This window comes from Triturus cristatus, chromosome 1_2 (assembly GCF_964204655.1).
Source record: "Triturus cristatus chromosome 1_2, aTriCri1.1, whole genome shotgun sequence".
NCBI lineage: Eukaryota > Metazoa > Chordata > Amphibia > Caudata > Salamandridae > Triturus > Triturus cristatus.
This window is the reverse complement of record NC_140580.1, coordinates 1018853143-1018868653: the sequence shown is the minus strand read 5'-3', so window position 1 is coordinate 1018868653 and position 15511 is coordinate 1018853143. Positions and strand designations below refer to the sequence as shown.

Below are 15511 nucleotides of genomic sequence, written 5' to 3'. Positions count from 1 at the left end.
TACCCTCCACACTGCCAGACACAACCCGCTGATCACCGAGAAACCACCTTGACCATGCTCAAGAATCAGGTCAGTTGCCTTGCTTGGACCCTAATACAAAAGCAATGCTGGACTTCCATTATCTTAACTAATCTGAAACCCCCTTCAAAGTCCATGTCTTCTGCCAGGAGAACACTACTGTGAGAAAGTGGATTATTAGTTGGGGTGCTTGTGAGACATCACCAAGTTATAATGTCAAAATTCTGTGTCAGGTCCAGTTAGGTTACTTTAATTTAAACCTTAGGTCAGTACTGGTTAGCTGAAGCGCAGACCAGTCGGGCTTACCTCACAGAAAACAAGTGTTATACCAGGATCAAAACAGTTAATGAATCAAAAACACAACACAATAAAAACAGCATACATTTTACTGAGCAAATACACACAAAAACAACACAAATCGGATCAGGGGAACGAAAGATATGATTTTTAGGAATTTTAGAGTTTTCTATTGCCAAAAAGCTCAAAGAGCCAACTGTGGATTTCGGGTCACCCTTAAACAGAACAAAGTAAAAAGCTAAGACCGACCACGATGGAGCACGGGTCAGATAAAGGGCCAGGTTCATCCCGGTGAAAGTTTACCCTCTGAATTAGGGCCTGATTTATATATTAACGGAAAGGGTACTCCGTCACAATAATGATGGAGTTCCCTCCCTGCCAATATAGTGATCTGCTCCCCTCACTTACATGCAGGTGGACCTTATGGTTAATCACAGCGGGGACTACTCTGTTTCTACTGTGAATAATCCTGTCCGGTGGCCCAGGGGAGTCAGGGCCATCGGAGAAATGGCTACATGTCGCCCACCCAATTTAGATGGGCGGACATGAAGTCATTTTTTATTGTTCCATACCGCCAGGTAGAAACAGGCGATAAGTAACAACAAAACCATTCTAATGCTCCCCTCGCCATGGGAGAAGCCTCTCTTGCTGAGAAGATTTTCTTTTAAAAAAGAAAATTTTGTTTCGGAGTGTTCTTCCTAAAAAGAAAAAAGGAATACGGTTTGCTACAGAATTGCGTCCTTCTGATGTAGCCCTGTATCAAATAGTAAAATGTATTGACAGGAACCACTGTGACAGCAGTTCCTGTCAATGCCTTTATAAATGATCTCCTGCTAAGAGGCCGTTTATAAATCTGGTGGGCAAAGTATTATCGGACTGGCGGACTTAAAGTCCTCTGCCAGGCCAATGGAGAATACTCCATCTGCCAGAACATAAATCAGGCTCTTAGAGCCAGATGTATCAAAGAATTGTTATGCGATTCTCAAATAGAGATTTTTAGAGAATCGCTATTTGAGAATCGCAAAACGAGATGTATTTGAAAAATCAAAATCTTTTGCGATTCCTTAGCATTCCTTAAAAGCAACTCACAATTTGTGAGTCGCAATTAAGAATTGGCTTCCCACTCATTGCTATGTGCCAAGAGGCCCTTAGGAATGAATGGGAATTGCATGCACAATTTGCGAGTACCCAATAGGTACCCGTCAATTGCGCATGCAATTTCAAGGGTGCAAGGGTTGGCATACACTTTTAAAAAAAACAAAAAAGTGCTTTTTACTAGGAAATCACAATTTACCACCAACTTTAAGTTGGTGGTATTTGCGATTCCTTACAGCAATATCGCAATTTGTGATGGCTTCAAGAATAGCATTTAGGGAATCGCAAATTGCGATATCCTAACTGCATTCACCATTTAGGTAATCGCAAATAATTGTGATTACCCAAATTGCGATTAAAACATGTTTTACATTGCAAATCCGTTTGCGATCGCAAAAAGCATTGATGCATCTGGCCCTTAGACTCTTTTTCTGCAGTATTTGTCTTGTCAGTGGAGCGGGCTGCCAGCTGAATCCAATGGAGTGCTGATGACAGCGGAGTGATCCTCGGCATTGGTCCCTGTGAAATACTCGACATAAGGACATAGAAACTTTTCGAAGTTGAACTACTTACAGCAGTGCAAACCACCAAGTTGAATCTGACTGGCGATGCACGGTTTGGTGATAGTCCCATGGTTGCTTCTGGTTTTTAGTTCAGAAAAATGTTCTTTGTCTCTGCTTTTGCAATCTTGAAGAGGACAGAGTCACTTTAACACCAGCCAAAGTCTAAAACATTTTGGGCACCACTTTGTGAGTTAGAACTTAATTTCCCAGAAGCCACAATCAAGTTACAGGGCAAATACAGATGGAAGTGGTCAGCTGGCCTCTTCTTTGTAGGCTTTTCACAACTTATGTGTTCCTGGATCTAGCTTAACAGGAGGCTACCCCAGGGAAGTGCCACAGGCCTCTGCAGCCCCTCTGGCACAGGGTGGTCCCTAACCATTCAATTGGGGGCCAAATTCAGCCCATGAATATGATATATTGGAACTAAAAGGCCCCTCATCATATTCTACCGGGGGCCCCACCATTTGCATTACACCACTGGGCTAGCCAACTAGCCCATGGAGTCCACTCTTCTGTCCTAGGTTCAAGTGGGAGCAGGTCCATCCCTTGGGGTTTATCATTACAGGTAAAAAAGCAGGCTCAGTCCGTCTTCTAAGTTCCACCTCTTCGGTTCAGTAGATGCAGTCCTTCTTCTGTTTTCCATAGCTCCAGTAATGTTCTGAAGGAAGAAGCCAGGGGTGTCACTATAATTCCTTGCACTAGTTTGTTGGTGTGGGGGACCCCTTGACCAATAGCAGTGATATTCCCACAGACATCCCTACCCACTTTTACATCACTTCCTGGCAGTTTGGCACTAAGCAATCCTACAGTGCATCTCTGTGCCCAGAACCGCCCTTCCCTAGGTGAGAACTATGGGCACACCCCAGAGGATTGTCTAAGGAAATGAGGAACACCTGCCCCCGTAAAACCTGTTGTGGGACTGGGTCCCCCCACTGGCATTGGTGCCACTTTGGCTACTTAGCACTCACCCCCAGTCACAGATCTGGATTGAATCCATCATTGTTATTTAGCTCACTTTGCCACTTCAGTTCAGACCCAATGGCAGGGACAGGCCTAGGTGTGTGTTACATCTGCATGGGACAGCGGCTGCCCTTTTGAAGCCTGTAGAATTTCTGGCCACCTCAAGGTCATCCTGTCAGGAGGCAGTCTTACCCCATCCCAGCCAAGGCTATTTTGTTGTCTTTATTGAGAGCAATCCACACCTTCCAGCAGGCTGCCAGGTGACAGTTGGGGATTTTCTATGAAAGGGCTGCTAGAGGCTTTAAGCAGGAAACTGCCAACTTTAAAAAAGAGTCACTTTAAAAATAGAAACTTAAATATGACTTTGCCATCAGATTGGATTCTAAATTCCTATTAGTTTGAGTACTTGAATCGTGATTCTAGCTAGTCTCAAATCGAAGTTATACATTATAAGGTGTTCTAATGTAACCCAGTGCTCTTCTATAGGAGAGCCGGCCTTGCCGCAGCGAAACATGACAGTGGAGTTTTCAATGCCAAAGCATGTAAACCCTAGGTACACATGCGCTACTTTTTAAATACCATGAACCCTGCCCAATGTGCACTTTGGCCTACCGTATAGATGACTTATAGGTCTTAAAAGGGAAGGTTTAGGCCTGGCAAAGGGGTTGTCCACTAAGCACCCAAAGTCTGTTACTCCAACTAAGCTCCCAAAAACCTGTTACTCCACCTAAGCTTCTATAGTCTGTGTAGGAGAGTAGGGTCTGCTATCCTATGGTCACCCCAAATTTTTGCTTTTTGCTTCACTGGTTTTTGACATATTGAGGCTGTGGGCCTGCTAATCAGACCCCCAGCCTGCCGTTCTCTCTAACTAAATTGACACTATGCACCCTAGGTGCATAACCAATTGGAATTGGATCACCCTGTGAGCCCCTGTACCAGTGTACACTAGGTACCCAGGGTATTGGTGTGTCTAAGGCCTACCAGGGGCTGAAGCATGTATTATGCCACCCCTCGCCTGGCCTAGCAATTTGACACAACTGGCTGATCACTCAGTTGGGGTAAGTTGGTGTAACCACCTCTTACTTAGGTGTAGTATACCTATACCTAACCTTAAATGGGACACATGTTAACCTATAAGTCACTCCTATGGCAGGCCTTAACAATCCTGAAGGCAGAGTGCTTGGTTCCATGTGAGATTGTGCTCTGGCATGAGCTGAGCCTGTCTGCAGTGGTCGGAACAACTTCCTTCTACCGTTTCCAGATATCGTCTTACCATATACTCTTAAGTGCATTATGAACCTCGCGGTTAAATGCTAACTTTGGTTTGGCTTTATCAAAACATGTCGAGTAAGGTGTCATACGAATTGGAATACTAACCCCTCGCCAATTCTGGCGACGGGGTTAGCATTCCACCCTTCTAGAGGGACACGACATGTACAGTACCTGAAACCCGGGTGAAATCAGACATAGTCACAGCTCCACAAAATGGATGCTGCCACCACAGACACAAGTCTGCCCTCCTGCTGCTGGGAGTCCTTCCAGCTTGGGAGACGTGGACAAAGGGTTTCCTGCCAGGGGAGGTGCGTGCACCATCCCAGACAGGATTTTGTGTATTGGTCAGGTAGGGCTTGAATGGAATCAGACATGCCTGAGGCTCACAAGGAGCCTCGGTGCATATGCCAGTTCAAACCGGTCCCGGGGCACACCAGCCCTGGACCTGGGGCGAGCTGGACAAAGGATTGGGGGTGTAACCACCCCCCTTCCTGGTTCCACCCTTAGGGAGGGACCTAGCAGGTAGTCCAGCCCCTAGAATCCGCTTAAAGGTAGGAGCTGTGTCCTAAGACTTCAGACATCCTGGAATCAACTTACTACAAAGAAGAAGACGGGAACTTCGACGCTCTGCTGCACAGAGGACAGAAGGAAATCTCCCCTGCCTCCCGCCGGAGCCCAAGCCCAGAGCCCGACAAGACCTGGACCTCCAGACCTCTCACAGCCCAATTCACAGTCCTTGCAAAGAAGGAACCCGCGGAGGCACCGAGACACGTGGAGCCAGCCATCTTGAAAGACCCACGACAAGCTGCAAGCGCGACAACAGAGGCTCCCTCCAAGTTGTGCTTTGGGTCCTGTGAAGCCCAACATCCGAGAAGCATCTGCACCAAAGGTGAGCCCTCCAGCATCTCCACGATCTGCGTGGGGCCCCTCTGCACTTTGCATCTCGACGCGCCTGCCCGGTCCCTGGCCCGTTGGCTAGTGGCCATTTTGGCGACGAACCTTGAAAACTACGATGCTGGTCTGGCTGCTCCAGACTGGGTCCTGCTGCTCTCCAAAGGAGCAGCCCCTCTGACCTTGCTGGTCAGAACAATCAGCTTACTCTATTTTCCACGACTCCTGCCTTTGTCAAGGCTTGTTTGCTTCTTTCGAGTCGCCGACACCGCCGACAGTGAGAGCCTGCGTGGGACAGCTCGTGAACCGACTCCTGGACGTCGTCGACCTTCAGGGACCACGTGGCTGCGGAGACAAGCTACACTTCATCACCTGTTTGCACCCGACATCGCCTGGTACCTACCTGGTGCCACGCCGGTCACTGGCTAGTGACTGTGAACACTGTCCCCTCTGCTTTCAGGTCTTCTACAACTCCGATCCACTCTTGGATCCACCGCATCTCTTCTGGACCTGCCGCCTGCAGCATCTTTGTCGTCAGGCTCCATTGAACAGATAGACGAAACCCGACGCACTTCGAGACCTATGCACCCGCTTCCTGTAGGTGAGGTAAAGCTGGCACTCCGGTGCGCAAGTGTAGAGAAACATCTCTAGTGTCTGTGTTTTAAGTCTTAAGTTCGTAGTCCATCCAGAAGACCCTTCTAGCAGTAACTTTTGAACTTTTACGCACCCATTGAAAACCTATGGGAGCACTCGTGTAACTTTCCTCACTGCACATGCGACCCGTGGACCCCCTGGTCACTAACTGAAGTTAGCTCCTTGTAGGCCCAGCGATCCTAGAGGCCCTAGGCCTTTTTCCTTTCCTAGTCGTGGTCCTTATACCACTATTTTAGTATATGGTTTGAGTGGCCACCAGGGCCCATCCATATAAAGTGCAACTTCTGTATATTGTAATACTTTCTTGTTTAACGATTTGTGCTCCTGTGCTCATAAAGAGTCCAGGGGATACTTTGAGTAATAAATACATATATATTTTGAATATATATCTGTGTGGTGTCCTTTCATTGGTATAAAGGGGGGTTACATATGGTAAAACAGCTTGCTTAACACGCTTTAACGAGTTTAGCCTCAAAGACTGCTTAGCCTACGCTACCACTAGGGCAGCTAGTCCGAAAAGGTTGACTTACAACCACACCATAAGGGTTGCTTGGCATGGTACAAGGTGGTCACTTTAACTAGTGAACATCATATACCAGGCCAACTTCTCACAGTCTGTTACTCCGCCTAAGCTTCCATAGTCTGTTACTCCGCCTAAGCTTCCATTGTCTGTTACTCCACCTAAGCTCCCTTAGTCTGTTACTCCGCCTAAGCTTCTGTTGTCTGTTACGCCACCTAAACTCCCATAGTCTGTTACTCTGACGAAGCTTCCATTGTCTGTTACTCCACCTAAGCTCTCATAGTCTGTTACTCTGACAAAGCACCCATTGTCTGCTACTCCGCTTAAGCTTCTATTGTCTGTTACTCCGCCTAAGCTCCCATAGTCTGTTACTCCGCCTAAGCTTCCATAGTCTGTTACTCCGCCTAAATTCCCATAGTCTGTTACTCGGCCTAAGCTCCCATAGTCTGTTACTCGGCCTAAGCTCCCATAGTCTGTTACTCCACCTAAGCTTCCTTAGTCTGTAACTTGGCCTAAGCTCCCATAGTCTGTTACTCCGATAAGCTCCCATAGTCTGTTACTTGGCCTAAACTCTCATAGTCTGTTACTGGGCATAAACTTCCATAGTCTGTTACTCCACCTAAACTTCCTTAATCTGTAACTCGGCCTAAGCTCCCATAGTCTGTTACTCCGCCTAAACTCCCACAGTATGTTACTCCGACTAAGCTTCCATTGTCTGTTACTCCACCTAAGCTCCCATAGTCTGTTACTCTGACCAAGCACCCATTGTCGTTTACTCCGCTTAAACTTCCATTGTCTGTTACTCCGCCTAAAATCCCATAGTCTGTTACTCTGCCTAAACTTCCATAGTCTGTTACTCCGCCTAAGATCCCATAGTCTGTTATTCGGCCTAATCTCCCATAGACTGTTACTCCGCCTAAGCTTCCATAGTCTGTTACTCTGCCTAAACTTCCATAGTCTGTTACTTGACCTAAGGCTCCATTGTCTGTTACTCGGCCTAAGCTCCCATAGTCTGTTACTCCTCCTAAACTTCCATAGTCTTTTACTCTGCCTACGCTCCCATAGTCTGTTACTCGGCCTAAACTCCCATAGTCTGTTACTCCACCTAAACTTCCTTAATCTGTAACTCGGCCTAAATTCCCATAGTCTGTTACTCGGCCTAAACTCCCATAGTCTGTTACTCAGCCTAAGATTCCATTGTCTGTTACTCTGCCTAAACTCCCATAGTCTGTTACTCAGCCTAAACTCCCATAGTCTGTTATTCCACCTAAACTTCCTTAGTCTGTAACTCGGCCTAAACTCCCATAGTCTGTTACGCCGCCTAAGCTCCTATAGTCTGTTACTCGGCCTAAGCTTCCATAGTCTGTTACTCGGCCTAAACTCCCATATTCTGTAACTCCACCTAAGCTTCCACAGTCTGTTACTCCACCTAAACTTCCACAGTCTGTTACTCAGCCTAAGCTTCCACTGTCTGTTACTCTGTCTAAACTCCCTTAGTCAGTTACTCCGCCTAAGCTTCCACAGTCTGTTACTCTGCCTTAGCTTCCACTGTCTGTTACTCCGCCTAAAATCCCATAGTCTGTTACTCCGCCTAAGCTTCTATAGTCAGCTAATCCGCCTACACTTTAATAGTCTATTATACTGACTAAGCTTCCAAAGTCTGTTACTCCTACTAGTCTTCAAAGTCTATTATCCTCCCCTCACTTAAATGAATTTAGTACTTTCCATCATCCGTGGCCCTAATTAGCACAAATCCATATGTGAATATGTAATAATGTTGCTATCGGAACATGCTATAATTGTTATGCCTTCAATATGCTCTAATTCTACAACCTCGTTATGTTTTCCCAACATATGACTCCCTTTTTTGGTTCCTATAGATCACGCTACCACCTATGACTTCACCTAAAATGTTGTTGTTTTGTGCTGCGCTCTGTATGAAACGTGTATCCAAATAAAACGTGTGCATTCATATAGATGATATTATTGTTTGCATTTCGTACAAAAGTGAGCAGGTCGGAGCTTTTTGAAATCTGGGTTTATTTCTAAAAGGTGAAGCAATATGCCAGACTCGAAAACATTATTAATTTGTTTTTTTCTGTTCTTAATTGATGCTCTCTTTTTATCAGTGCACACCAATACTTTAATTGAGATTATCATTCTGTTGTATTTGCGCTGGTTCCCACCAATCAAGCTAAAGAGAAGAACTTAATTATTTGGTTCCAGTTTTAAGTGTCTTCAGATGTAGAAAGTGTTTTAGAATGTTGCATTTCACATTTTGTGTTTCATGTACATAAAATTTATTAATCTACTAATATTGTGTAATTTTCTAGACAGTAGGAGACCCCTGAGTAGGTAGGTGGTGGACCACCAGGGCCCACGGACCACACAGGTTAAGATCCGCTGCTCTAGTGGTTAGCACAGCACTCACTGTCCAATAACGACAGTGCTTCAAGCACTATGTGTACCCATAAGTTATTCTTGATTCTAAACTTTCTCAAGTAGCCCCTATCTAAGAAATCACCTTTGCTCTTTGTTCATACTTAGCAGCGATTTATTGTAACCTTCCCAAAAAAGCACCCAGCACAGCTCTGTCAAACAGCTGTGCTGTGACACTCGTCTAAGGCATCCAAAGAGACAGCTCAGCGCTAACTGGAAAGGACTGAGAGCCTCCCCTGCTTCCCTCAGTTCCTGCTCCTTCTCCAGAAGCAGGAAGCTTCCCTGCACTCTTGCACTCCCTGCGCGCGTGACCTCTGACTCCTGGTGTGGGCGGCTTGCCAACAAGCTGGACCGGATATTAATGAGTCTAACGCAGGCTCAGACCAGTGGCGTAACGAAAGTTGAGGGGGCCCCCCTGCAAGGTACACGGAGGGGCCCCCGCTCCGGATTTAATCCTGAGGTCTCAGGCCTGAGTACTGTGCTGATGGGGTTCCCTGCAGCTCGCTGGACCCCGCACCGCGGGGGCCTGTGTTACGCTCCTGGCCCCGTCACCTCTCCAGCCCTGCCTCGTCACCTCTTCTGTCCCGTCACAGCTCCTGCCCCATCACTGCCCCTGCCCCTTCAGTCTCAGTGAACAACATTGGCAAATTACACAAGGCCGCAAGTTCCCCACAGTACTCTGTTTGGGGAAAGCTCCTCTGTAATCACCAACTATGATCTACTGGCTCCAAGTGAGTCACTGGCCTCTAAGGTACTCACTCACACGATATGCTAAAGGCAGACGGAGCATTGTCGTTCAAAAGGGTATAATCAGTCTCAGTCAGAATGACAATGGGCCTGTCTACAGTGTGTGCAAGCTCAGTGAGGGGCTGCTGCAGCCTCTGGAGTTCAGCAGAGAAGTGCGACCTGGCCCCTGAGAACTTTTAATCTCCTGGCGCTTCTCAGGGGAATAGCACATCTCGCTGTAATTGATCTTCAAAATTACGGACAAAAGGCGTCCGTAAAAGGAATGATTACGGACAACGGACATGACACCAAAATGAGGGACGGTCCAAGAAATTTATGGACGGTTGGTCACTCTAACTCAGAGTTAACAAACTTTTCAAATAGCTCAGTTTGGAATGTTAATAAAGAAATAGGTCTGAATGTAATAACCAGGGGGATATTCACAAGGAAGTGGCGGAGAGAGGCGTTAGCCTTCTTGGCTTAACGCCTCTCTCCGCCACTTCGGAAACACAAGGCTGCACCATATTCACAAGGATATTGTGCAGCCTTGCGTTTCTCTCTGCGATGGCGCTAAGTTTCACAACTTAGCGCCAACGCAGGCACCCTTGCACCAGAGTGCAAGGGTGTCTGTAAGCAGGGAGGTTTGTTAATGTGCAGGTGTCCCTTCCTGCACATAAACCTAAAATGCCAGTTTGTAACTTACATGTGTGCTGCTTCATGCAGCACACAAGTTACAAAAGAGCATGTTTAAAAAGTTTGTTTATGTACAGGAAGGGACACATAAACAAACCATGGCATTTTGCTTTTTCTATGTGTGCTGCACAAGGCAGCACTCATGGAAAAAGCAAAAACGAGGAGAAATAAAGCATTTCTCGTTTCGCCAACTTAAGACCAGGGTGTTCCTGGTCTTAATTTTGGCGCTACCTCCTATTTACGCTGCCCTTGTGAATAAGGGGCAGCATTAAAATCAATGGGTGTTGCGGTGGAACGCACACCACAACACCCACTGCACGCCCCTTTCACGCTAAACACAGCGTGAAAGGGGCCTTATTCACAAGGCAGCTTTAAGCCACGTTAAGTAAATAAGGCGAGGCCCCTGCTGAAAGTGACGTTGTGGTGGTGATAGGGGCTTGTGAATATGCCCCCAGGGGTGCAAGGGTCGGAGGGTGAGCCTGATTTAATGGTATTCATTGGGGATCCCGATGTGTCTGTAGTTATAGGAGGATATTCAGTCAAATATAATCTAGGCTTATAGGAAGTAACTTGACTCCCTGAGCTTCCACAAACTGTTACAGTCTAATCAAAACTGGACCACATTTTTAGGATTTTATCCTTAAAAATATTGTCAATCATTACATAAGTCCTGAGAATGATTGATTGTGTTGGAGCCTCATTAATATGCATTTTGTGGAGAGTTTGTTTCTGTATTTTTGTAGCACTGTCATTTAAGAGTACATTTGGATGGATGAAAACAGAGTAAGAGATAAAGTAAAGAATTGGAAATCTAAATCATGTAAACTAGACCCCAAAAAATACATATATTACATAAAGGGCCTTCCATCAATAAGTGTCCATATTCTCTTCAGTTTTCATTATGTTTTTTAGCCTTTCCCTCTCCCAGCTCTTTAGAAGCGGATGGCTCAGCTAACTTACACTGAAAGCAACCCATGGATATGTATCATGTATCCACAACCCATAATACCACACTTTTCTTTCCCTCTGCAAATCGACATGGTGGATTGATTTTCATTTAGTTACAGTGCAGCGTGTGCAAAAAAAAGAGGCAAGACTGAACAACCAGCACTTTGAATGACGCGTGTGCAGACGCCGGGTTACGTCACACGCACCACAACCATAGCTGCCAAGGTTTCAGACTGCTTATGTGTGACATTTTCATAATTCCATTGTAATTATGAGTGACATTCAGCGAATATGAGTGACACTTTCTATCGAGCAAAATCAAGGAATGAAGACGAGGGAAACGTTTAAATAACGGAAACTACACCCATTTGAGCAACAAGAAACTCTAAGATCTTAAAAAGGCTTGCAAAGCACCTAAATGTACTGCAGACAGCGACTCACTGCAATGCAGAGCTCTCAGCTGTACTAACTTTACTTATGAAGCTTAACACAATTTTGTGCAGACTGAAGACAGTGCCATTGCTGAAAAGTAGAGCCCTCAGCCATAGCTGCCAGGTTTTCTGCTGCCTCATAAGCGACATTTAAATGTTTTCAGTGTCCTCATGAATGACATTCCAATGCCATAAGTCACACTATGAGCGAGACTTCATTGCTAGAACAAATGCATTCTCACCCGCATTGAGAAACTATAGAAATTACTTTTTTGTGTGCAATGTAATGGTCTAGAAACGCCCATAATAGAGATCAGCATCTTTCATTTTCTCATTTAAGGGCAATATCTTAAATCCTTCTTTCAATAAGATAAATCTGAATTTTTAAAAGAGTTTGTTCTGAAGAAAAAAATGAATGGTGTTGTTTAGAGACCGCTTGAGTTTGTGTCCCCTGCCCTTTTGAAAATGTTGAAATAATTTATGCAGTATGGTGACAAAATGAGAGGGGTGCAATGTACAGCAGGCAAAACAGTGCTGTTCTATTACAGACCAGCACAATCACCAAGGGGCATATGTATCAAGCCCTTTTCCCGTTCACAAAAAGGACGATTCTCAGAATCGGCCCGTTTGCAAACGGCAAAATGCCTTTTGGGATGTATCATCCCAAAAGGGCATCGCAAATTAGAGAATCACAAATTTGCGATTCTCTATTTTGCGATTGCATTTAAGGAATTGCAAATTGCGATTCCTTAAATGAGATGTAGCAAGCATCCAAGTTGTGCGATTACTCCTCAAGAAAGCGCAAATTACCACCAACTTCAAGTTGGTGGTAATTTGCGATTTCTTTGAAAGATGCACTTTTTGGCATTTTTCAAAGTGTCATGTGGCGCATCATACATGCCCTTAGGGCATGTATGTGCGCCACTTGCACACACATGCTCCTTTCAGGGGTGCATCAGGGTGTCCTTATGACATCCTTGCACCCTTGAAATTATTCTCAATTTGCGATTCTCTAATTGCGAATCGCTAATTGAGGATGTCTTCCCATTCATTCCTGGCCCATAGGAATGAATGGGAAGGTATTCCTTAATTGCGATTCGCATTTGCAAATCGCAATTAAGGAATGCCAAGGAATCGCTAACAATTTGCGAATTTTTACTTGCATCTCGTTTGCGATTCCCAAATAGCGATTCTCAAAAAAATCGCTATTTGAGAATCGCAAATAGAGATTTTGATACATATGCCCCTAAATATGTGCTAATCTGCCCATTCGTTCTGTCCTAGCATTGCAAGGTGATGGTTCAAACTTAGGTAACAGGGTAAAGGAGCAGTGCTTTACAGAGTGCAACTTGAGGTAATGGAAATAAATGCCACCTTGAGAGATCAGCACACTTGCTAACCGGAACCAGCTGGATGCACTGAAGCTGGTCTAGTTCTCCCCACTCTTTCGGTCCAATTTACCACATCCCATTCTCTCACTTGCGCTCTCTTCCCTTGCTCTTTCATCCACTCTTCCTTTCTCAAACTTCTCTCACTGTTTGCTCTTCCTCCTCTTCCTTTCTCTTCTCTGCATGCTCCTTCCTAGCGCTTCCATCCATTCTTCTCCTTTCTCACGCTGTTCTCTATGCCCACTTTTTCTCCTTAACTTTTATTCTCTCCCCTGTATTCTCTGTTCATCTGTCTCCCCTCCATCCACTTTCCTGTTTCTTCTATATGTTTCTTTTCTACTCGATTTCCTCTTTATTTGTTCACCTTACTTTCACTTCTTACTTTTGTTGCACACTTTCTCTCTCTCTCACTCCTCCATCCTCGCTATCTTTCTCTCATGCTTTCTTACCTAGTTCTGTCCTCTACCCTCTCCTTTGATTTCTCCTACATCTTTTCTTTCTCACTCCTTTAGTCTACTTGTGCAGCAGTGATGGCACTGCTCACTATAATCTGTGGTGGGCTAGTACATTGGTTGGTTCATACACCCCAGCAACAAACTGCAGAGGCACAAATAAACAAAAAACACCACTGCCATAACCACTAACCTTTGACTCAAAGATCCTAATTTCATTAAAAAAAATTATTCTAACCTATACTGAGAGGACTTTTTGGTCTCTCCATAGCACTCAAGTGAAAATGAAATGCCTTTCTGTATTTGAAGTTAAAGGCATTGAGTAAATTTAGTAATTTCTATAATACACAAAAAAAGCATTGCATTTGTTAGTTTCTCATTGTTAATCGCTCCACTCCAATTCCCACAATAAAAACGTCTGCATTTTTCGTTTTTTTTTTGTTGTAATATTTCCTCACCAGTACTTTAGTAGCCATAGTTCATTCAGGCCTAAACTCCTCGTCTGCATTGTTGGATTAAAATGAAACATCCCTACGCTCACGGAGCGAGGCCTAAAACCTACAGAGCTTCTACACTAGATGTGCTGTTAAGTGAACAACGAACTCCCAGATTTTTAATTGCTGACTGTAACCAGTATTTAAGGAGACAGGCCTTTCTGCGTCCCCGAAGTAGTAAGAAAAGTGAGCACTGCAAACCGTAAAAACAGCTGCTGGCAACAGGGAAGGTGCCACCCCCAGGGGATTAATGTACATATGCAAAGGGAACGAACTACAGAGGCCCCATGATAGGGTCCTGCAGGGTCCAGCGCGCAGTTCTACTTAACTTGCAGGCTCAGGCAGCCTCCTAAAATTGAATTATTATTAATGTTGTAAATCGACATCATAATGTCGGAAAGCAACATGAATTGTCAGACCTGAATTTCGGATGGGACGAGAGGGTTCTCTTCTTTCATCACAGCATTGTGGAGGCACTCGGATTTCTAGAGATCTTCCCTCTGCACAGATGACCGTCTGACCTCTTCTGCCGAGTGCTCTGTGGTCCCGCATGATGGGGCAGCAAACTACGGGCGGCACACAGGCTGGAAGTAGTGCGCCCAAGAAACATTAATGCCCGCGTTTATTTGCCGCATTTCTACTAGTGACTCTTCCTGTTGGAAAATAGAGTCACGTGACGGCACGTAACGTGAGGCCGCCGCAAGTAATATCATATTGCCAGGACTGTACTTGTGGCTGAAGCGGAGTGCCCTATTAAAAGCGCTCTCGTTTGGGTTGACACTAATGTCAAGTCTGGTTTATGTATTTGAGACGAGAGGAAATATGCCATTTCGTGATGCATTTAATTTCTTTTTTTTAAAAAACACAAATGTTTGCCTAGGAAACAGGACATATTTTACGGGCAGTGTTGCAGGAGTTGTGTTCTGATGTCAGTAGGCATACGTCACTGGGCAGTGAGGGGGCCCCCTGGAGCTTGGGGGCCCCCCCGCACCGCGGGGGCTGCGGGGGCCTGTGTTACGCCCCTGGCTCAGACCTACAGTAGCCGAGGTAAATGAGGGCCTCCGTCACCAGGGATTACTTCTGACATCAACTTTATGAATCTGAAGGCGATTAGGACAGGAAGGAAAGAGGTTCGACGATGATGTCATGCGTTCCAGGACTTCATTGTGAGACCATCGCTGTGTCTCACTCTAAACGCGAAGAGCGCACTGCTGCTGCCTGCTGTGCAAAAGGGACCCGCTCACGAGCAGAATGTTATGAAAATACCAGGATCACACATGCGCTGATAAGCCCGCGCGAGGCAGCTGTGCCTCATCTGGGTAAAGATGTGCTGGCTGTGGGGTGGCAACGCCTGGGTTACTACAACAGAGCGGCAATCACAGGCGGATGCAGGAGCTTGGATGGGAAGGGGCAGAGAGAGTGATGATAGGCAACCGGAAGAATTTGATGAAGATGATTTGCTTTACGAGGTGATCGGTTCTCTAACCTCTTGCCAGTGTGTGCCTGTCTGCTGCATTGATGCTGACGCGGTGTGCTTAATTTGCGCCGGTGGATGCAGTTAGTGGGCAAAAGTGGTTATTATCTGGGACTGAGCTTAATTTTAACATCAGACTATCACCCAGAACAAGAGAGAAAGACAGAAAAGGGAGGAAGGAGGAAGAAGAGAAAGA

At 45.5% G+C, this 15511-nt stretch overlaps 1 long non-coding RNA gene across 1 annotated transcript in view; it reads right to left on the bottom strand.

Annotated features, from left to right (window-relative positions):
• Positions 1-14443, bottom strand: part of LOC146868612 (uncharacterized) — a 127153-nt gene extending 112710 nt beyond the window's left edge. The window contains exon 1 of the long non-coding RNA XR_014966310.1: positions 14261-14443. This is a non-coding gene — a long non-coding RNA (uncharacterized LOC146868612). The remainder of the gene's footprint in view (positions 1-14260) is intronic.
• Between the last annotated feature and the right edge of the window lie 1068 nt (positions 14444-15511).